Raw genomic sequence first — 24,863 nt, forward strand, 5'->3', positions numbered from 1 at the left:
TGACTTATAATATGTCTAATTATTAATCAACAAGAAGAGATAAATTGGATCTACCCTCTTGCAAAGCTCTTGCAAGAAAACAACCCTTAAGTTGAATTAATGGCCCAACCAAGCCACACTAAAGCTCGATCCTGGGTAAGAATATTTATACACATGAAATTAATTTAAATCTAAATCTAAATCAGTATAATGAATGCATAAAAATAAAGGAAACTAATCTAACTTGATACTTAGGAGATAGCCCCCAAATATCAGGTGCAAAAATTCAATTGACATGGGGATTTAACATGCTTTTGATGATAAATGCCATGATGTCGAATTAGTTCTCGCAGTTGATAATATTAATAACATGCATGCTCTATTTTGGAGATTTGAAATAGTGAAAGATGAGCCATTAGAATTCATAAATAGCTCATACAATCCAACAACATTTAAATCAAATTAATATGACAAATTTATGGGTAAATAGTTACTTAGAAATTTGACTAAGAACAAGAACATATGGAAATAAATGGAGTATCTACACAATTAAGGGATCAAATAGCTTATCACATAAATAATGATCCCGACATTTAACAACAGCGAAAAATATGAGATAATTAACATAGATATTCCATTAAAGATAATATAATTTACATTACAAACCAAAGTACTTGAATAAAAGATAATAAAACATGATTTCCTTTGCTCTATTTTATGAAGAATCTCCAACAGTCTTTTAAAAAATATTCACCTTTGTCTACAGAAAATAAATCTGTACAACAAAGATCTAAAATTCAAAATGGAAACCCTGAAGCTCATATCTGAGCATTCCTCTCTACCTAAAACAAGAAATATTTTTACAAAAGTGCTTAGAGTATCTAATTTGGAGCCAAGAGGAATCCTTTCCTCATTCTTCAAGCTCATATTTATAATTGACAAAATGAATCCAAAAATGGAGTTGTTGAAGGTAGTTTTGATCACTCTACTTTGGAGCTACAAATCCCATTTTTTTCTCCTTTTCTTGTCTAATAACATTGCTCCAAGATACCTTTGTTTCATCCTCTCCAACAAATCCCTGTAAAAAATGATTCCAAATGAAAATTAAAACCAATCAAATTTGCACATCTAAATTTTTTATGCAACCAACTCACAAAATAGAAGAAGAAGTAGATCAATGACTTCAAAATCAGCCTCTTTGAGGGGGAAACCTCCTTTACATTACATAAATGAAAAATAATTGGATGATTCAAATGAAGAAACCTCATCTCTCTCTCTCTCTCTCTCTCTCTCTCTCTCTATCTCTCTCTCTCTCTCTCTCTCTCTCTCTCTCTCTCTCTCTCTCTCTCTCTCTCTCTCTCTCTATATATATATATATATAGATAGAAATGGTTGATGGAGGTGAGGAAGTAATCTTCAATTATAAAGGCTGTTGGATCAAGAATACCAGTTACCCTAATATTCAATTTTTGGCAGTCTTCCCTCCCTCCATATTATACATACTTAAAAACCATAAAATCCTTGAGCTTATTTTTATGCAAGAATTTATGTGATATAAGAGAGCTTGGTATTAGATCATCCTACGTCACCTCTAATCTGAACTTAATTAGGAATGCAACAACTTACAAATATAATCATAAACACAGAGATGCAAAAGAAAAACACTTCATTTCATTAATAGAAAAATACTAAACTATGCTTACAAACAGAATGGAAATTAGATAGCTTGGGCAATGGTAGCTTATATCTGAGAAGAGATGTGGAGGCTACATGCCTTTGAACTATGTTACAATGAGGCTCAAGGGCCTATTTATTATTGGAAAACATGAGAAAACCATAAATAACCAAAACCCTAACCCCAAGAGATGTAACACCAAGAGTTTGTGGGCCCCGTTGGGGTTAGTTGGGCAGCCAACTTCCCAAGGTCTTAACTTGGTCATATTATCTCCATTTGGTGCTTATGATACCTTGTCGGAAAGGTCTTTCTGAGTACTAAAGGTTTCAAAATAGGCCCTTGCCTATGGCCATGGGCCTACCAAAGACCCCAAAAAAACATCGTTTAGGTGGTCAAAACTGCTGCGAATGTTCAGGACCCGAAAAGCTACTAAAAATAGTAAATGATGAAATGAACAAGGAAAAAAATGAAACTGACTAGGTGGTCTAGTTGGAATAGGTGGGTGACCGCCAATATCCACCTGGATCATTCCTCCCCCCTTAGGAAGAAATTATCCCCATTGCGTGTAGAGCCTCCATGAGGTGAGGAAATTTCTGTTGAACCTAGTCCCTCGTGAACCACTTACCCTGGTGAAGGAGTTGGCCTACTTTGAAAACTAGATATAGCTATATCCTATGTTGGTGAGTGTTCTTGATCCATGTGTCCATGATCTGATTAGTTGTTTCCTGTTCCATGAAGTCTTGGTTGAGCTTTGTCGGGGTGAGCTGTTTTGGAATGTCAGATGTGTCCAACAATGGTGGAAAGTATGGCTGAAGGCGATCTACATTGAACATTGTTGGCATTATGAGACAAGTGTTGTCCTTGATGGCAAACCACACTGATGACAAATCATAGTGCAGAAGGTCAGCAGCAACGAATTGATGATCAGACTATAAGAAGAAGAGAAAGTTTATACACGCAGGTTCATTAAGCCCAAGTAGCGTATACAAGCAGGTTCACTATATACCAAGTCGCGTATACGCAGGTTATCTATATTCCAAGTAGCGTGTACAAGCAGGTTGGCTTCATCAAAAGAGCGTGTATGTGGAAATCTTATCTTTGGTCCACGGCGGTTATTCCTTGGAAGTTGTGCCTATGGTTTTGGACCTTGGTGTCTCGACGGACGTGTTGATCCCTAGTTTTGAAGTTGATGGTATTGGATCTCTATGGTTTTGGCCCTTGGTATTGAACAAGGCCTAAGGCTATATAAGGAGAAGGAAATCATTAGGCAAGCGCATCTGAAATGTCTTGAATATCTGATGAAGCATTAGATCCAGTATGCAGGGTTATGGGTTGATAATGCATTGCTTGATCTGAGTTAAGGAGAGATCTCACCGGTTGATGGAGAACAAGATCTAAGGAGAGATCGGGATCAAATGGTTTGAAATGAACTATCTTTATGATGTTTATTCTAGATCTACATACTGACGCATGTATTGTTCTATAAGTGTTATGAGTATGAATGATGTCTGGTACAGCTGCAAGTTATGAGAAATTATTTTTAGATCTGTACGCGGGTTGTCTTTGGCAAAAGCGCGTATACACGCGGGTTTGATTCATCTAAGTAGCGTATACATTGTAAAGCTTGATATTTGAAGTTGCAGATGGATCTGATGGTTATTACAGAGTTCAGTGTCTACTCTGTGTTCTGGTGACTGTTGTTAACAGGGTTTCAGTGATTTAGGGTTTGATGATTGTTTTGAGCTTCAATGATAGTTATGGGTCCAGTATGAAAATTGGATGAAAAGTGGCCTTACAGATTATGTGTTGTGCTTCAGTGTATCCAGTCTGAAAATTGATGAAACGTGGTACCTGGAGGTGGGAAGATTGTAGGCAAGCACCTACGTACTAGTATCTAAGCTAGTACAAAAGCTAAAGGAGATCTTTGGAGCATTGTAGCAGGTAGCAGCCTGCGTACTAGTAAATGGATCGGCTAGTACAAGAGCAAAGGGGGTTGTAGCTCCCGTACTGGTATAAGACTGCACCAGTACAAATATTGTAAAAGGATTTTCTTATTAAGAAGAAGATTGAGATGACTTGCAGCAGGTGGTTTTCACCCACATTGGGTTTCCACCTTATATCTTTGTGTTCATGTGTGTGTGGCTCTTGTGTGATGTTCTGTTCTGTTATTCTGCACCTGTTTACTGTTAATATGCTTAATAATGATCTGATGCATTTACTGAAGATTAAGCTAACTGAATTATAAGATCTCTGGATATACGCGAGTTTCATTAGACACAGTAGCGTGTACACGCGGGTTCACTTAATTGAAGTAGCGTATATGTTTCTGAGTATGAAATTGAAAAAGTTTGATTGATCTGATAATACTGATTCACCCCCCCCCCCTCTCAGTATTATTTCCAACAATTGGTATTAGAGCCGGTCCTTTGGTAGAAGCTTGATCGCTTGAAGGAGATCCGTGGAACAATGGGAAAGAAGCTTAAGAAGAAAGCTCATAAGAAGAAGAAGACATCTCAGAAGATCTATGACAGTGGGAGAGTCGATTGGGGATTAGGTATAAGAAGCTCTTCAGATTCAGAATCAGATTCAGAATCATTATCAGGTATGAATGTGTTATCCCCTGATGTTCCAGCTATATTTCCTTGTGAAAGAGATGGAAGTGATAGTGAAACTACTGAACATGCTTGTATATGTGAGCAAGAAAAGTGTCAAATAGAGGCAATATTTAGAAGGCTTGCAGACAAAGTTAAAGATCAACAAGATCTATTGAACAAAAGGGAATGTGCTTTCAAAGAAGAAGTTACCAAACTAAAGGCCCAACTAGAAGAAGGAAACAAGGTAAGAAAGCTACTCAAAGACAAGGAAGACCAATGTCAAAAATTGCAGCATGAAGTGACATCATTAAGAAAAGAAGTCAACGAAAGAAGCACAACCATCAAGAAACTCAAAGATAGATCCAGCTACTATGAAAATCTTGAAGCTACAATCCTCTCACTAAAAGGAGATCTTGAAGAATCAAAGAAGCAGAATACAAATCTACTCCAAGCTGCTGCAAAACAAGAAAACGAAGTCACCAGCTTAAAATCTCAACTGGAATGTGCCTTCCGAGTTCGTCAAATGCAGCAGGATCTGTATGAAGAACAAGAAAAAGAAATTCTCAAACTAAGGGAACAAATGGAAGAAGGAAGGAAAGCTGAAGAAGTTTTGAAAAAGAAATCTCTTGAAAAGGAAGAACAGCTTCAGGTTGAGGTAAATATCTTGAAAGGTAAACTAGAAGAAAAGGATAAGCTTTTACGATTTCAAGATAGCTCTAAAGTCTTGGATGATATTCTTAGTAGTCAAAGGTCTCCTGCTATCAAGACTGGTCTTGGTTTCCATGAATCTGTTGAAGGTGAATCTAGTTCACAAGGTGAGGCAAGGAACTCTAAAGAGAAATCCAAAATGATCAACAAGGAGATGAACGGTCAATCTCATCATCAACCAAGGAAAGAAAGTCTTCAAAGAAAATCTTTTACTCCTCCTATGAATAATATTGAATGTTATGTATGTCATAATCTTGGACATGTTGCAGCTAGATGTAGAAGAAGAAGAGTTCAAGACTATTATGCGGACAGGTCATCTCAACCAAGGTACTTTTATGGATATTGCTTTGCTTGCAATATGTTTGGTCACAAAACTACTGATTGCTACAGGAGGAATATGAAACATGTAAGATGTTATGCATGTAACAAGCTTGGACATATAGCAAAGGAATGCAGGAACAAAGGATGGACATCACACCAAAAGAAGAAAACCTCATCACACTTGAAGATATGGAGGAAGAAGGAAGTACAGTCAGCACAATGTACTGAGACACAGCACAACACAGACATATCAGACTCAGGGGGAGCTGAAAGTGTAAACCTTCAGTGTCCTGAATCTCATACGCAAGTTCCTTAAAGGGAAGTCGCGTATATACGCGAGTTCGACGCTGAAAAGTCGCGTATATGTCAGTCTGAAGAAAAGTAGTGGGGACAGGCTCAGAAAAGGGATCTGATATGATTCAGTCCATTATTTTCTCTATTGGTTAATAGCTACAGTCTGCTGAGGATGTGTGGAAATGTTTTGTTACTTGTATGATGTCTAGAAGTGTTTTGATCCTAACTTGAGGATGAAGATGTTTTGATGCTTATTGCTGATATATGCATGATCAGATCTAACATATAGCACTGGTTGAGGGGGAGCATATGCCTTTAGTAATTCATTGTTGGCATTATGGCTAATAATCCTTGGTGATGATTCTTATATGGCTAAATGATATATCTTGCTATGATGTGGTTGTGAGTTGTCTATGATAATCTCTCATATGACTCTTGGGGTTACATAGTTAATGATCAGATCAGATTTATGGTTGATTTCTTGATGATGCATATATGGTGCTTACATGGTGATCTTCATAAGGATAAGGAGAAGTACAAAACTTGAACACACATCTTCCTCACTTGATGATGAGTCACTCATATACTGCTGTTGTCATATGCATAAAGATCATACAGTTATGATGCAGGTACTCATGTGGATAAGGATTGTTGTTGATGATGATATCAAGAAGCTTTGTCAAAAGAGTTGAGCTCAAAATACATAGTGTTGATACATGGATGACTCCTCAAAGTCACTGTGTTGGAGACATGATGATGAGTTCATATCTATATGATGATAGGTTGATACTTACATATATTGATTGATGTAGATGTTCCCAAGTAATGATACTTGGATCATGTAGATCTTGACGTTGATGTAATGGCTATGGTGGTTTCACATGTAATGTGAATGATTTCATGATGATGTTTAAAAGGGGGAGTTGACATCTATGTTCAGACATACCTTGCTGCAGGACATTTACAGGTTGTTGATATGAAAATGGTTGTACGCGAGTTTCATAAGGCCTATCCGCGTATATACGCTTGTTTATGTGGATGCAGGCGCGTATATGGAATTTTGAAGGAAATCAGCAGGGACAGATGTTTGGCTGCAGAAAGTCTGATATGGGTCTGACAGAGATCATCTGGCACAGGTTCAGGGGGAGCAGATAATCTTCCAATGATGCATTGTTGGCATTATCTTAAAGCTTTTGGTTCTAGTTCACATTTGTTGTTGGTTTCAAGTGGAACAAAGGTGAAAGGAGAACAGAAGGATCTCTTGGTTGCTGATCTGAATGGTGATTATCAGATGCTATTGGTGACATTCATAAGTCTTACTTTAGATATTTTGTCTCTATGTCATATATCTTTTTATGGTATCTCTTTCATGGTGTCAAGGTCATGTAACGACCTATTTTGGTTTCCCCACTATGCCTGGGATGATTGATGCAATATGATTGGTTGTCATATGTAAACTTTTGATGTATCCCCACTTGGTTGGGTGGATGAGTCAATTTTTGTATATCCTCATTTAGTTGAGAGATGGATGTATGTATGAGTCTTTGATGATAGGAAGGTCTTTTATGATGTATAGTGTCATGTTCTTCTTGAAGAACATCTTTTGCAGATCTTGCCTACAGTCAGGAAGAGCATGAATAGCACACTTCAGCGGTACAGAGATTCAGCATGTACTTAGAGGGAGCATGGACAGATTGGTACACCTTGGCATATACAAAGGGGGAGATTATTCAGAGATTTCAGCAGGTACTCAGGAGGAGCATGGACAGTGGAATGATTCAGCAAAGGAAGAGAATATCTTGGTCCACCCTTTGCCCTTGATGTCAAAGGGGGAGAGTGATTTGGTGTTGTTGCCATCAAGTCCAAAGGGGGAGATTGTTGGCATTATGATGCATGTGTTGTACTTGATGGCAACCCTCTCATAGAAGAATATCTCACTTATGTATAACTGGATGAATCTTCAGAAGAGATATCAGATGTGACTAATGGAGGACAACTCAAAGGAATCAGATGATAGTTCTAAGTGTGACAAGTTAGCTTTGCCATCAAGTCCAAAGGGGGAGATTGTTGGCATTATGAGACAAGTGTTGTCCTTGATGGAAAACCACACTGATGACAAATCATAGTGCAGAAGGTCAGCAGCAACGAATTGATGATCAGACTATAAGAAGAAGAGAAAGTTTATACACGCAGGTTCATTAAGCCCAAGTAGCGTATACAAGCAGGTTCACTATATACCAAGTCGCGTATACGCAGGTTATCTATATTCCAAGTAGCGTGTACAAGCAGGTTGGCTTCATCAAAAGAGCGTGTATGTGGAAATCTTATCTTTGGTCCACGGCGGTTATTCCTTGGAAGTTGTGCCTATGGTTTTGGACCTTGGTGTCTCGACGGACGTGTTGATCCCTAGTTTTGAAGTTGATGGTATTGGATCTCTATGGTTTTGGCCCTTGGTATTGAACAAGGCCTAAGGCTATATAAGGAGAAGGAAATCATTAGGCAAGCGCATCTGAAATGTCTTGAATATCTGATGAAGCATTAGATCCAGTATGCAGGGTTATGGGTTGATAATGCATTGCTTGATCTGAGTTAAGGAGAGATCTCACCGGTTGATGGAGAACAAGATCTAAGGAGAGATCGGGATCAAATGGTTTGAAATGAACTATCTTTATGATGTTTATTCTAGATCTACATACTGACGCATGTATTGTTCTATAAGTGTTATGAGTATGACTGATGTCTGGTACAGCTGCAAGTTATGAGAAATTATTTTTAGATCTGTACGCGGGTTGTCTTTGGCAAAAGTGCGTATACACGCGGGTTTGATTCATCTAAGTAGCGTATACATTGTAAAGCTTGATATTTGAAGTTGCAGATGGATCTGATGGTTATTACAGAGTTCAGTGTCTACTCTGTGTTCTGGTGACTGTTGTTAACAGGGTTTCAGTGATTCAGGGTTTGATGATTGTTTTGAGCTTCAATGATAGTTATGGGTCCAGTATGAAAATTGGATGAAAAGTGGCCTTACAGATTATGTGTTGTGCTTCAGTGTATCCAGTCTGAAAATTGATGAAACGTGGTACCTGGAGGTGGGAAGATTGTAGGCAAGCACCTACGTACTAGTATCTAAGCTAGTACAAAAGCTAAAGGAGATCTTTGGAGCATTGTAGCAGGTAGCAGCCTGCGTACTAGTAAATGGATCGGCTAGTACAAGAGCAAAGGGGGTTGTAGCTCCCGTACTGGTATAAGACTGCACCAGTACAAATATTGTAAAAGGATTTTCTTATTAAGAAGAAGATTGAGATGACTTGCAGCAGGTGGTTTTCACCCACATTGGGTTTCCACCTTATATCTTTGTGTTCATGTGTGTGTGGCTCTTGTGTGATGTTCTGTTCTGTTATTCTGCACCTGTTTACTGTTAATATGCTTAATAATGATCTGATGCATTTACTGAAGATTAAGCTAACTGAATTATAAGATCTCTGGATATACGCGAGTTTCATTAGACACAGTAGCGTGTACACGCGGGTTCACTTAATTGAAGTAGCGTATATGTTTCTGAGTATGAAATTGAAAAAGTTTGATTGATATGATAATACTGATTCACCCCCCCCCCCCCCCCCCCCCCCCCCCCTCTCAGTATTATTTCCAACAATAATGTTCAGGACCCGAAAAGCTACTAAAAATAGTAAATGATGAAATGAACAAGGAAAAAAATGAAACTGACTAGGTGGTCTAGTTGGAATAGGTGGGTGACCACCAATATCCACCTGGATCATTCCTCCCCCCTTAGGAAGAAATTATCCCCATTGCGTGTAGAGCCTCCATGAGGTGAGGAAATTTCTGTTGAACCTAGTCCCTCGTGAACCACTTACCCTGGTGAAGGAGTTGGCCTACTTTGAAAACTAGATATAGCTATATCCTATGTTGGTGAGTGTTCTTGATCCATGTGTCCATGATCTGATTAGTTGTTTCCTGTTCCATGAAGTCTTGGTTGAGCTTTGTCGGGGTGAGCTGTTTTGGAATGTCAGATGTGTCCAACAATGGTGGAAAGTATGGCTGAAGGCGATCTACATTGAACATTGGGTGACGACCAAGGAATGGTGGGATGCTAAGCTCGAAGTCATTGTCACGGATGACCTTGGTGATGGTGTATGGCCCATATTGGAATGGGTGAAGCTTGTGGTGGGGTCTAGCAAGGCGCTCCTTCTATAAATGTAGCCAAACTTTATGACCCACCTGGAACTTGTGCGACACTTGATGTTGATCATGGCACTGCTTTACTTAGCGTTGGATCTATCCAATATATCATGGACCTACTGGCGGATGTGTTGAATGCACTCAATGAAGTTGCTAGGCCTTTCAGCTTTGAACTGAACGTGATCCAAATCTACCTAAGTGGCTATAAATGGTATGGCCACATCAATGGGGCATAATGGCTGAAATCCCAACCCTACTTGAAAGGGGATGTGGCCTATTGAGCTGTGGAGAGATCTGTTGTAGCTGTGTTGGACATAGGGGAGAATTTCATCCCATGTGCATTGATGCTTTGAGTTGTACACGTGCAAAATGTGTATGATCATCCTGTTGAAAACCTCTGTTTGGTCATCAGTTTGGAGATGAAAAGACATGGACTTAGTAAGCTTTGTATCCAACATCGACCAAAGACTTGACTAAAATGAACTCATGAATATGTTGTCCCAATCTGAGACAATGGACAGTGGGATCCCAAAGTGTACCCATACTTGCTCAAATAAGAACTTAGTAGTGGCCTCTGTTGTCATACTCTTCTTGTAGGCTACCATGATGGACATATTAGATAATTTATCGATGACCACGGAAATGAAATCATTTCCATGCTTAGTAGAAGGAAGTCTCGACATGCAATCCATGGAGACATATTCCCAAGGCTGGTTAGGAGTAGGTAGAGGATTATACAGCCCTTTCTTCTTGATGTTTGGTTTAGAACTGGTGTAGGTGGTGTAGGATCTAATGTAATTCCCAACATCCCAATGAAGTTTCGACCAATAAAAATACTTCTGCAATACCGCCATTGTTTTCTCTACTATGAAATATCCAACGACTCGACTGTATGCCCCTCCCAAATCATCTTGGCACACTCACTTGAAGGAACACAGATGTGTCCCAGATGGCATAATAATACATCCTAAATGTGAAAGTTTGGAACTTGCTTCCCTTCCAGGAGTGTCTAGTATATGTTGTTGAATTCTGGATTGCTCTTGTAAAGATGCAGCCACCCCAATGTCATGTGCCCACAGGAGACGAGCATAGTGACCAATGCCATGACCGGTGGTCAGCTGAGGCAATCAACAACATTGTTGGTGCTACCCTTCTTATACTTAATGTTCAAATGGAATTGTTGAAAATAGGTAGACCATTTCTAATGGTGATCATTCTACAACTTCCCTTGTGTTTGTATGAACAGTAGAGGTAGATGGTCTCTGTGGATGATTGTTTCCTTCCCTAAAATGTAATGCTTCCATTAACAGCAGGCCTGGACAGTGGAATACATTTCTTTGTCGTAAGTGGGGTACTTTCATATTGTGTCTGAAAGTGTCTCACTGTGGTAAGCCAGTGGATGCCCATGCTGATTAAGAACCACACCAATAACATAGTCGGATGCATTTGCCTCAATCTCAAATGGTTGTTGGAGGTCTGGTAATTTGAGCACTGGTGTAGAACGAAGGCAATTCTTCAACTCGAAGAATTTTTGTTGTTGGGTTTCTGACCAATTTTTTTTTCTTTCACTCCACCCTTCGTGACTTGACTTAAAGGCCAAGTGATATGAGAGAACCCCAACACAAACCTACAGTAGAAATTCGCAAGACCCAAAAAGTTGCGGAGCTCTATTAGAGTGGTTGGGGCTAGCCAATCCCAAATGAGTTGTATCTTAAATGGGTCCACATGTACACCCTGCTCATCAATGGTGTACCCCAGGTATTGAATATGGGTGAGGCAAAAGGTGCATTTCTCCAAGTTAGCACATAAATTGTGTTGGCGCAGGGTTTGAAGGATCTGTCTAATATGGTGGAGTTTCGTTTCTCAACTCTGGTTGAATATCAAGATGTCATCTAAATACACTACCACGAATGCATTTGTGAAGGGTTACAAGATGTTATCCATCAGTCTCATGAAGGTTGCAGGGGCATTCGTCAATCCGAACGGCATGACCAGCCATTCAAAAAGACCCTCCTTGTATTTGAAGGTAGTCTTCCACACATCGGAGGGTTCGATAGGCACCTGGTGATAACCTGACTTCAAGTCGATATTGCCTAAATATTTGGCCCCCTTGAGTTGGTCGAGAAGGTCATCAATCCACGGGATTGGGTACCTATTCCGCACAGTGATCTTGTTCAATGCCCAATAATCAATACAGAGCCTCGAGGTCCCATCCTTCTTCTGTACCAATATAATTAGGCTCCCACAAGGTGATGAGATTAGACTAATCTGCCCTTTCTATAATAGTTCCTGAAACTTCCTCTTGATATCATCATTCTCTAGAATAGAGTGTGGATAGATTGGTCCATTGGGAAACAATGCACCTGGGATCAAATCAATGGAGTGCTTGACTTGACAGTGTAGAGGTACACCTGTGGGTGCGGTGAAAATATCCCAGTACTCCTTCACGAACTTGTCCATCTGTTGCTGTTGCGCAGAGGAGCCCTAGCTAGATCTCATGGCCACAAACTTCTTCTTGCCCTCGGGGAGAATCATAAGGAAAACAAATTTCCTAGTCTGGGAAATGATCTTAGTACATTTCTTTACAGTGATCAAAGAGATGGTGGTAGGCGGGGCTACCTTTAGTATCATGTACAACTTCTTAGCCAAAGTAATAATCACAAAGCAAGGACTAGACTCATATACAACATGTTTCTTCCACAAGTATGGTTTTCCTAACAATACATCACAAACTTCAAGAGGAGAAACATCACACAGTACCTCATCCGTGAAGGGCTTGATACTGTAGGGAAGGTGAAACTATTGGTTGACATGAAGATCTCATCCTCGGTGAAGCCACTTGATAGTGTACGGCTGTGGATGTGTTATAGTCTTTAGGCCTAGCTGCTTCATGACCTCTACTGAAATGAGTTTTTTTGGCTCCCGTTGTTGATGATGAACTATAGCGGAGAACCCTTCACCCACATTTGTGAGTGGAAGAGGTGTTCCCCTCCTCTGGATCTTTAGGCTCAATATTCTGGATCTTGGTGGTGGCCATGGTGGCACTGGGCTCTGCATCAATGATCTGCTTCCCTTTGTCACTTCCCTTATTAGGTTCTGATTCAAAGTTGAAACCCGCGTCTGATTTGGAAGCCTTCAGCTCAACCCCCAGTGACTGCTTGGCCCGACACTTACTTGTATTGTGAGTGGAGCTCTTATGGAACTCACACCATTTTCTCGTGTCCTTCTTCATCTTTGAGGTGTTTTTCTTTGCTTGCAGCTTCAGTGGGCTGTCCTAGTCCATATTTGTATTATGATTCAAATCTCATCACTTTATAAACCATATCAAGGCCCTTTCCCTTGAGTGGTATAAAATTTGATTAACTTCACATCATCTGAAGCCTGGTGGGCCCTTTAGATGGCTTCACATAGATACCATTGTTTTTCTACATCGTCATTCCCTTTATTAGAGAACTCAGGATACCTCGTGAATGATCCCACCATTTTTCATTAAGTCCATGCTAAGAGTACAAATCCTTACAACCAGGTTATAGTGATCCTTACATACTCATACCACTACTACTAGCACTAGCTTTCTAATTAACATGCACATTGTGGACTCTTATAGTTTTGATTCACTTAAATAATCTCCTTATAGAGAAATGCATGTCATCTTCTAGGCTTCCCTTTAAGCCTAGGTGGTATTTTCCATCTAACATCTCCATTTCCATTGGGGCGGTGGGTCCCTATCACCTTCTCAACCCACTGTGGTTGCGACCATCTTTGCCCTTCCCACTGAACTTCCTTCCATAATTTCTCCCTCTTCCAGACCTCTTAACACTGCTCTTGCATGGGTGCAATCCCTTCTATCACCTTTTAATCGCATGCATGGCCCTTTCCTGTCATTTCTCCATTATCTGCATTGTCTTTTGCACTCTTAGATCCATGGCATTTTGGAAGTCATTTGTGTCCATCCACATGACATTCTCATAGTTCCCTGCTCGGTAGCATCCATCCCTTTAGGTCCTTCCCCTAGTACTAGGTGTTTACGCTACCATGTTTAGGTTAGGGAACACCAACAAGCCCTCTTCCACCATTAAAACCTTAATCCATAGGGTAACCCCTTTCAATAGCTTCCCTCGCAATCCTGGTCATAACACAACTTGAAATTTTGAAAAATACTAATGACTTTCTGCTGCAAACTCAATAATATAACTCTATAGCATAGCATGTACCCATAAATCTACTGCTCTTGTCAGATCTATATCAAGGTGATGTAGCACAGTCAGATCCACTTGAGTCTAGGTGTGACAAGATGGGTTTTGTTCACTGTACTTTCCTTTCACTTACAATCTCTGCAACCAACTGTAAAGGTCTTCTGCAAACATGCACCAGAAGATCTCGTACTAATAGCTAGCTAGCTCCAAATACATAATTTCTTTAGTTAGCTTCTAAATAGGTAGTCAGTGGCGTTGATCTTATTATGAAACGAACTGGTCCACTTGCTCATTCCACCAGTTTTGGAGTCATTTCTTAAAGATCCTCGATACCATATTCCATACCCCCTTTTGTTGGCATAGAAATAGCAATAGAATCAAGACCCCAAGTTTAGGCGTAGGGGCCAACAAGGCTTCGTTGTAGTCAAGCACAACACTGGAATTTTCACCTTACCTAGAATGGGTAAGGAGTCTCACCCGAGGTGTGTCCTGACCTTAGTTAGATGGGGTTTAAGATCTAATATCAGGGAGAATCATATTAAAGAATCAAGAACAGAGAACACTAAATCATTCTACAAGAAATTTAGATTGCCACAAGCAATACATGCTATAGCAGAGAGACTACTTAAATATGCACATACATAAAAAATTCAAAGAACCAAAATAAAATACAAATAACAACCTATGGTCCCAATAGCATTCTTCATCATTTATTTGTGTGGTGAATACATTACATCAGGCTCAGGGCCTCTTTCTCAACATAGAAGTATCAATAGAACAATACACAGGCTTATGGACTGAAAGATACAAAGCATACTCATCGCTCTCTAACAAAAATGGTAAAAACATCAACACCAACAAAAAAAACAACCATTTTTGGTTCTCCTTTCTTCCTTTTGACTCATCTCTGCACGCCAACCTAGACTGCTAGTTCCTTCTCAGTATCTTCACCTTCTCCCTTTCTCGGTTGTCTCCATTCTTCGATTTTCCTTTCTCTTCTCCCTCTTGGCTATATCTTCTCCTTCCCTCTATCACTCTGCAACTTCCATTCTTCTGCGAGTTCCTTCCTTTTTCCTGATTGTTATTCTCGCAACTCTCCAATGGCCATTTCCACCACTTCTTGCTAACCTTTTGAGTTCTCTCCAAAAATTCTTAATTTGATCCACATGGATATTGGTGGCCACCCACCAATTCCACTTGGACCCCCACCATTGCTTCTTTCAGTTTTTTAGTTTCCTTAATTGTAGCATAATTTACTATTTTTAGCAGTTTTTCGGGTGCTAAACTTACGGAGCCGTATTGAGGCCCTAAATGACGTTTTTTTAGAAATCTACCACCAATGATTTTATGTCTAAAATCATATTTTTCTTCGTAGTCCTCAGAGAGATATTTCCAATGGGCTATCATGTGCATCAAACAGAGATAATATGACCAAGTCGCGACACTGGGAAGTTGGCTGTGCAACTCACCCCAACGGGGCCCATAAACTTTTGGCGTTACATATCCTCGGGTTAGGGTTTTGGTTGTTTAGGGTTTTCTCTTATTGTTCAATAATAAAAAGGCCCTTGAGCCTCATTGTAAGACAGTCCAGAGGCATGTAGCCACCACATCGCTTCTCAGAGATAAGCTACCATTTCCCTAGTTGGTTTATTTCCATTCCTGTTTGTAAGCATATTTTAGTATTTTACATTAATGAAATGAAGTATTATTTCCACTACATCTCTATGTTTATGGTTATCTCTGTAATTTGTTGCATTCCTGTTTAAATCCAGATCATAATTCCTCCAAAAATGAAGGCCCCAACATGTATGCTTCATGATTTCATGTTCATTTAATTGTTTATGCTTATGAGTAGAGTAGATTCAAGTCTATTGTTTTAGTAAATTACAATTAGCAGTTTGAATCTACAAGGAATTTCTACATGATATCAAAGAATAAATCACTCTAGAAGAGGAGAATACGAGTTTGTATATTGTAGGTGAAATCGAATTTGCAATATCATTCTTTAGAGCCAACGGGATTTCATTATATGGATTGAGACTAGAATATTCCCTTGAGGGTAGTTCAAACTATATTACTTGGAAGGATATGATTGAGGTAGTGATGGAAGACAATAGGCTGACAGAATTCTAAGACAAAGATATTCCTAACCCTCCAATAACAGATGCTCAAGATCTAGCAGAGCTGAGAAAATGTGTTTCAAAGGCGAAAAGGATCATACTAGAAGGAATTTGAGATCATATTGTCTCAAACACTTATGGGAATGATACACCATATGTGGCAAGCCTTAGTCAACTTTTTTTAGAACATCAGTGACTATAGGAAGCTGGAACTGAAGGAAAAGATTTGAAATATCAAGATGGAGAAGGGTGACACAATACACAATACTTGAGAAGGTTCACCCAATGTTAGGTGAGCTTGGGAGTGTCAATATTACAGTTGTTGAAGATGATCTAGTTAGCCTAACACTTCTAGGAATTCCCAAGAGCTAACACAACTACCATGATTTGGTAAATGGAGGGACCATCTACCAAAGTGGGAGAATTTGTGGTCTGACTTGGTGCAAGAGGAGATAAGGCGGAGCACTAGAGATGGAACCTCATCTAAGCATCATGATGAGGATAGCTATGCCTTGACTAGAAAGGGGAAGAAAGGGAAAGCAAAGAAATTCTAGTCCAAAGGAGATTCCAGTGAGGGAAACAATAAGAACGACTTGTCGAAGATTAAATGTTTTCACGGTCATGAGTTGGGACACTATGCCACGAAGTGCCCGCACACGAAGCTCGGCAATAATGCCTCGGTGACTTGGAGGAGAAGGACCTACAGATGCACATAAAAATGGGATATGATGGAAGGTATAGTGTGACAGACATCAGTAGTGTTACTTTTTAGAGGGAGTCTAGTTCTCCTCTCACATTAAATATGTCATTTATGTTTTGGGTCTGAAGAAGAATTTAGTTTCAGTTGCTATGTTGGAGGACCATGGCTAAGATGTAATATTTAGCAAAGAAAATTCTTTATTTTGTCACATAGACTCAGGACAGGTGAAGCGGATTAGGGTTTGAGTGAAGAACCTCTATAAATTGGATGTAGAATATTGTGTAGCATTGAGCACAAAAGTAGAGAAGATGCAGATATGAGACATCAATGAATTGTGTCATAGAATATTGGGCCACTTACCCCATGAATATTTGAAGATCATGCAACATATTTCTACATGACTTCCCAAGGATGCACTAGAGCAGAGAGATACATGCAAACAGTGTACATTGGTGAAGTGCACCAAGCCACCTTTCATGATAAGTACAGTCGAGCACAAGTGATCCTTGAAAGAGTTCACTCATATATGTGTGGAACATTATTGATAGACTCCATGACCAAGAACAACTATTATGTAGTATTTGTAGATGATTTCTCACGTAAGTGCTGGGTTTTCTTCATGCAGAAGAAAGATCAGATGTTCTCTAAATTTTGTGAATCTAAAGAATCTGTTGAGAAAGACAATGGCAAGAAAGTGAAGGATCTCATGAGCGATAATGGTGGAGAATATGTGTCCAATGAATTCAACAACTTATCTACATTAGAAGGAATTTGACGGGAGTTAATAGCACCCCATAACCCACAAAAAAATGGGGTGGCTGGAATGAAGAACATAAATATTGAGGGAGCTGCAGGGAAATGTTATATGATCAGGGCCTATTGTTGCATCTATGACTTGAATCATGTAACATAGTTCTATATGTACAGAATAGGAGTCCTCATCGAATTCTAGGGAGGCGTACATTGAAAGAAGCTTTTTAGGTAAGAAACTAGACGTGGCACACTTTACGATTTTTTTTTCACCAGTTTACTGTCATGTTACCAAGGATGCAAGGAAAAATCTAGAATCAGCAGCCGAGTTATGGATTTTTTGGGATACACTGATACACCTCACAACTATCAGGTGTACCTACCATCTCACAGGATAATTGTGGTTCGTAGATATGTGAAGTTTAATGGAGAGAACGCCATGATATTTCCCTTGAGAGGGAGCTATAGTTACATGTAGATGAGGAGCTTTTAGCTCCAAAGGAAGAACCTCAAGATGATGTGGAGCAGCCACATGTAGAGGAGTAGAGAGTGGAAGCACCCACTTATATAGATACTTCTAGAGATGGAAGGAAGCACACCATAGAAGCTAGTAGATTGATTCATGATGATAGAGAGAATGTGGGAGCACCCACATCACAATGCAGGCAGATGAGGTCACCAAACCAGTACATTAGCTACATGGATCTGATGAGGGAGAGTGTAGAGATTGAGCCATCCTCATTCAAGGAAGTAGTGCAAAAACCATTATGGATTGATGGCATGGTAGAGGAGTATGAATCCATTATCAGAAATAGTGTTTTGGAAGTGGTCACAAGACCAACAGACAAGTTTGTGGTGAGTTCCACATGGCTTTACAAGGTAAATCAAGCAGCAAATGGGCGTGTCAAGAAACACAAGGCCATATTTGTGGCTAGAGGGTTCTCTCAGGTGGAGGGAATTGATTACGAGGATACATTTTCTCGAGTAGAAAGGTACTCTTAAATCAGATATATTCTATCACTTTCAACGTAGATGGGATGCAAGATACATCAGATGGATGTGAAGACAGCATTCCTCAATGGAGTGATTGAGGAAGAGGAGTACATTGAGTAGTTAGAAGGACTTGAGACCTTCAACAGAGAGTCACATGTATGCATACTCAAGAAAGTGTTGTATGGATTGAAACAATAATCATGTGCTTGGTACATGAAGATCTATAGTTATTTCACCATGTTGGGCTTCACCAAAAGTGAAGCAGATGCAAACCTTTACCATATTGTGGTTAAAGGTGAATTATTGATTATAGTATTATATGTCATTGATTTAATTCTAACATGTGATGAGAAGCTGGTAAAATCTTGCAAAGAGGATCCTAAAAAAGAATTTGAGATGAAGGAATTAGGGTTCATGCATTATTTCCTTGGTATGGAAGTCTAGCAAAGATATGAGGAACTATTTGTCTCTCAGGGAAATTATGCCAACGATATACTGAAGAAGTTCCACATGGAGAGCGGCAAACCCATGGAGATTCCTCTAGCAGGGAATTGGAGGAAGGAAGATGCTACTTCAGGTGAAGTAGTGGAGGCATATATTTACAGGTAGCTTGTGGCTTCACTTATGTATTTGGTGAACATATGACCAAACATATGTTTTACAGTTAACCAAATTATTCAAGTAATGGTTAACCCACCAAAATTTATTTGAAGGCATCTAAACATGTGTTGAGATAGCTCAGAGGCACCACTCAGTTTTGTCTTTGGTACAAACGGATAGAGGGAGTGAAGCTACAAGGCTTCACAGATGTAGATTGGGTATGGATACCATCATACAGGAAGAGCACATCAAGGGAAATCTTTAATATTGGGTCAGGAGTAGTTTCTTGGTACAACAAGAAGCAAAGATTAGTTGCACTCAATTCTATAGAAGTAGAGTACATGGCTACTAGTCAAGCAACTTGTGAAGCTATCTGGATGAGAAAGATCCTTGTTGGTTTATTTGGTCACCAGATAAATCCTACAGTGATTTATTGTGACAATAAGAGTTGTATCAATTTCTCTAAGAATCCATTTTTTCATGATCGTTCCAAGCATATCGACATCTTGTATTGCCATCTAAGAGATTGTGTGCAGAGGAGAATCATATTACTGAAGTACATTCCTATAGAAGAACAAGATGAAAACATCTTAACTAAGGAACTGTCAAGAGGAAAATTCGAGTTCCATAGAGGCAGGATTGGGGTATCTAATAATCCCTTTCTTGTTGAGAGGGAGTGTTGAAAATGCAACAAGAAAATCCCGAGTTAATTTTTTGCTTGAATTGAATTAGGAATAACATTGTAATTCCACATCACAAGACAACTTGTACAAGTTAAGTAAGTTAATTTGACTTAGTTGACTCAGTTAATTCGAGTTGAGCCTCTAACTACAGTCATGTATAATGTCTCCTGCATTATAGGATCCCTCATTGAGTTTATTTTGAGTTGTAATTAATTAATTCATTTTAACTGAGTTAAAGTCAATTAAACTAGTTCCAACTGATGGAGGAACTAGTAGGAAATCAAACATTGGGGTGTTTCTTCATCTGTTCAACTAGTTAACTGATGATTTACACATAAATAACTCATCCATCTCAAATATGAGAGTTATCCAGTTGGTATTGGATTTCAAGGGCTGTGTACTATCATATGTATAATCATTTTAATTGTACAAGTGGTGCATGCAGTTAGAAGAAGGCCTATGAGGATTACGCAATTGATATTGACAAAATTCCCTAATTAATAGGGGGATAATTTCCAAGGAAACAACGCAAATAAATAGAGACTTGGGCAAACAAAAAATTGGTTAAGTATTGGCCTAGGATTTTCTAGGAGGTTGTGAGACATTTAGAACTCCTGTAAACTTGATGCTATTATATGGCCCCAGGCAGCCTTTTCCCATGCATACTTGATCTTATATTAAAAAAATTTATTTCTAATTCCATATGCAACTATGCCCACACAAAATCACGTACATACATGGGCTCTATAACTCTCTACCCACGCATACCTTTTAAATATGAAAAAATAAAATAATACGTCATTTTTCGAGTGGGGTTCATGATTTTTACCGAGAGGCCACCTGCAGGATCCCGTAGCAAAACTCAATTAACTAATTTAAGGTGGTATGTATACACCCCTTGGGTAGGCCTAAAGAATATAAGTGAAGTGCTATCGACATTATACCCATTTTTCTCCCAGGTCAAGTTTGATTTTCCCATGCCTCCTGCACTCCCAGTCTCTATGGAAACCCTAGTTTCCTTTGTAGAGATGTTCACCATCTTTATAGCATCTCCTTACATTTTTTAGAGAGGTTGTCTTGATGGATCGAGTTGGATAGATCCAGAGGAAGGCTTCGTAGGTGCTTTGGCTTGGATCAATTTGTACCTTTCATGTACTTATTGTAGTTAATAAATAAACAAACTCATGCATTGTTCCTGATATGTTTTTCCCCTTGGAAAATTCCGGGTAGATCAACCCCAGAGGGAATCGTTTTTTAAATCCCGTCGGCCAAACTAGCAGGGCCTAACCCCAAGGGCATTAAGGAGTATTGACTCTGTGACCTCCCGATTGGCAAGGTACTTAACAATGGGGACTCGACCAGTTGAGCTAACCCTTGGGGCTATTTGTTCCTTATATGTTATTATCTAATGAATAGTAATTTATATGCTTATGTATGAAGATTTAACATATATTTTATGTATGCACATTGAATTATCTATCCTGTATATGCTTTTATGAATTGACTGGCAAGTTTGCTCGTTCTGGAGGAGGCAGAGGGTTTGGACCCTACAGGAACATCATCAAACACATGACCTATGGGTATGTTTCCAAGTCCATATTTAGTAATTCATATGTTTAGCATTCTTTCTTGACTGTTCTTTGTTAATTTTCTTGTTATGCTCTATTGAGATTGTCAACCCTTACCTTAGGGAACTTTTCTCACCAACAAAATTGGTGACTCCACTGGGGAATACGATAAATTATTTCCTAGAAGGGTTGTAATTCTTTGATATGGGTTTTGGTTTGTTGTTTTTAAAATTTTTCTAGCCTTTTGACTTTTACACAATCTGGTCATTCAACCTGATCTCTTGTATCAGGGTGTATTATTATTTTTTCCTAGTTTTCCATTTATACACATCTTTTATTATAGAAATAAGTGTATATACATATTTTCTTCTAAAGAAACTCACGTATACGCTAGTTTCTTCATAAATAGTCTTGTACATATGAATTTTTGGAGTCACACAGTCGCATACAAATTTGAAAAACTGAATTTTTCATTTATGGCTTTTTCTGGGGCTTTGACCAAGTTTTCTTGTATTTTTCTGGTTTGAATGAGGCCTAGAATTATCTTTTTATCAATTGTTGTCAGTTTCTTCAATCTCTTTTGAGAAAAGCCTATGTCAACCTAGTGTTTGTAGTTTTTGAAGTTTTTTATATCTAAAATTGGTTTTCAGACTTTCTTTAAGAAGTGTCTGGTTGTTTTGTGCTTTTTGGAATGTGGGTTGTTTTCAACTTGTTTATAACCCAATATTTTTGATTGCGTCTTCTACATTCTTGAAGTTGCCTTGTTTTTTATTTTAATTGGTTGTTTGAGAAAGGTGTTTGCAATTCTTGAGTAAATGAGAGATTTTAGTTCTCTAGAATATTTCTGATTTCCATAATCCTTTCTATCTTCGTGATGAAATCATTAAAGGTGTTTTAGTCTCTTATTCACATTAGTCTTTTATTTTTTGGGATTATTATTGAATAGTGTGATTTGAGTTTATTTCTTGTTGTTGGTCTTCGATTTGATGCTTGCTTTCTCTTTATGAAGCTTTTAGTCTTTAAATATTTTAAAGAAAAAGAAAAACATTTTCTTTGGGTTTCTTTCATTTATTTTTTGACTTTTACATCCTTTGACTTTTTGAAAAATGTGTGAATTCTTGTTATATGTCTTAGATTATTTTTACTTTGATTGTTTCATCTTTGAGATTTGCTTCTTGTTGCTTGATAAATTGGCTTTTACTTTTGAGTTCAGCTTTGTTTGTTTTTGAGTTTTACTTGAATGTTGCATTTGCATTCTAGTGTGCATTAGGGTGAGTTTTATTTTAGACATCATTTAGATTTTTTCGTTAGGTGTTGAATGTGTGAGTGCTTAAAAAGAAAAAGAAAAAGAGTCTTTCTTTCTTAGCTTTCACGTAGAACCCGTGTAGAAATCGCTTTCATTGAAGAAAAATAAGTGTTGAATTTGCATGTAGCCTAGGTTTTATATTGATTTCTTTTGCATCATAACATCATCCATTTCACTTTCACTTCCTTTTTCCTAAATAACAACCAACTAAAATAAGCGCTTAATTAAAATGAACTAGACTTTTTATTTTTGTTGCAGCAACATCAACTAGTCTAGGGCATTAGGTCCTTGGAATAGTTGTGTGCAGAGTAAACTCTCCAAGGCCAAATAATAGTATAGATGCTTCGTAAACTTCCATAGATATTCCATTGGACAGTTCGTCACAATAGATATGATAATATTATATTAAAAAATGTGAGATTCTACACTATTACAGTTTTATTTAATTTCTATATCTATAGATTTTATTGTAATTAGTGCATGCATACAAATATAAATTATGCAGAAAAGTATAGAATGAATAAAAAAATCTCACGCACACATAAGACACAAGATATTCTCTCTGGGAAACCATTTCGGGAGAAAACCCAGCTAGAAGGTGAGGTCGCTTCACTCTTTTCTCTGTCTCGAAATATGGTTGCAGATACAAAGAAGTAATGTCTATGGCTTGTGGGCTGCTACAGTGCATAGATCCTCTCTATGTAATCGATCTCCTATCTCTCCTGGCTATCTTTTCTGAACTATGGAACAAAATTCTCTCAAAAGAATGGAATGGCTCTTCCTCCTAGTGGCTCGGTTTTAACATAGCTTGATAGCCTACTAGTGGTTAAGTTTGACTACATCAACTCTTAACTAAAGTTACAAAATAGACTCTTCCAGAGTATTTTACACCACAAACACATGGCTATACCACTTTCCATTAATAATGGCGGTTGTCGCGGCATCCTCCCGAAATATAGGTGTGAAAACAAGAAGGTCAACTTCTGAGTGGCATAATGTTTTCATAAAGACTCCGATTGGCGCAATTCTTGCATCGTTGGAAATATTTCTGTGTGTAGAACATGATGAAAAGGTGTGGCGCTTAAGAGACAAATTTTTACCCCCAAAAAATGTTATTTGATGCCTCAAAACACTCCTGGAAGGGTGTTGGACCCCATTTTGCCAAAATTGATCCTGCCAGTAAAAACGGTCCCGTGAGTTGATTCCTCCACTTTTTCCACTCCAAATGCATCGAGATGGATGAAAAAAAATATAATGATCCAATTTGGATCACACCTCCCCATTTTGGGAGGCTTTTGGTCACCAAAATATTTTACTGAATGAGGTGAGGAAATTTTTCCTCCACCTTCTCTCTAGTGTACCATTTATCCTTGCCTAGAAGTTGTCCCTTCAACTCAATATGCCAAAGGTCTTGTTGCCCTTATCTTGTAGTTCTAGACCTATTCTAAAAAAATATATCTTCTATCAACTCTGCCTAGGCGTCTGGTGCCAAATCCTCCAAAGAATGTAGGACTTGTTCCTCTTCTTGATATAGCATGGAAGGCTCACAGAGTTTCAAATTCTCCACATTTACAATTGTGTAAATGCACATATTGTTACACTAAAAAATGTCACCATGACTACTTACAGTTAGTATGGCTCAAATCAACAGTCATACTACCCTTTTTAGGCAAGTCTTATGCCTCTGCTATCCATCTCAAACTCAAAGAAGAGAGAAAGTCTTGTAAAAAATGTGTTTATCTCTGGGGTCGCAGGTTCTCTCAAGCCTTACCTGCGGGGACGCTCACAATGTTCACAAAGTCTGCGTCTTTGGACGCTCTGTATGTCAAAGGACAGGTGCGTCCTTCTGTAAAAGGCAAAATGCGCAAGTTTCATCTTAAAAAAGTTACTTGTGGTTACTTCTAGAACTTTCTAGAGGTCGGTTTGATGAAATGGATGCGCCTCCAGTTGGTTCATGTATCTCTATTAAGGGGGAACTTATCCCATCAATAAGGGAGCTATCCCACCCAAAGAGGGGGATTATCCCATTGATGGTGGACCTGAATAACCTCTTTACAGCACTATAAATAAAGGCATTGAGCCAGAGGGAGGAGAGGTTAAAAGCTATACATTTTCTTTGGGTAAATGCTGCAGGAATTAGGACTCCCATTTAGAACCTTGTGAGGAGAGATTGTCT

The sequence above is a fragment of the Pinus tabuliformis genome, chromosome 8 (genome assembly GCF_031772625.1).
Source record: "Pinus tabuliformis cultivar Carrire ecotype Pingquan chromosome 8, CPIR1, whole genome shotgun sequence".
Lineage (NCBI taxonomy): Eukaryota > Viridiplantae > Streptophyta > Pinopsida > Pinales > Pinaceae > Pinus > Pinus tabuliformis.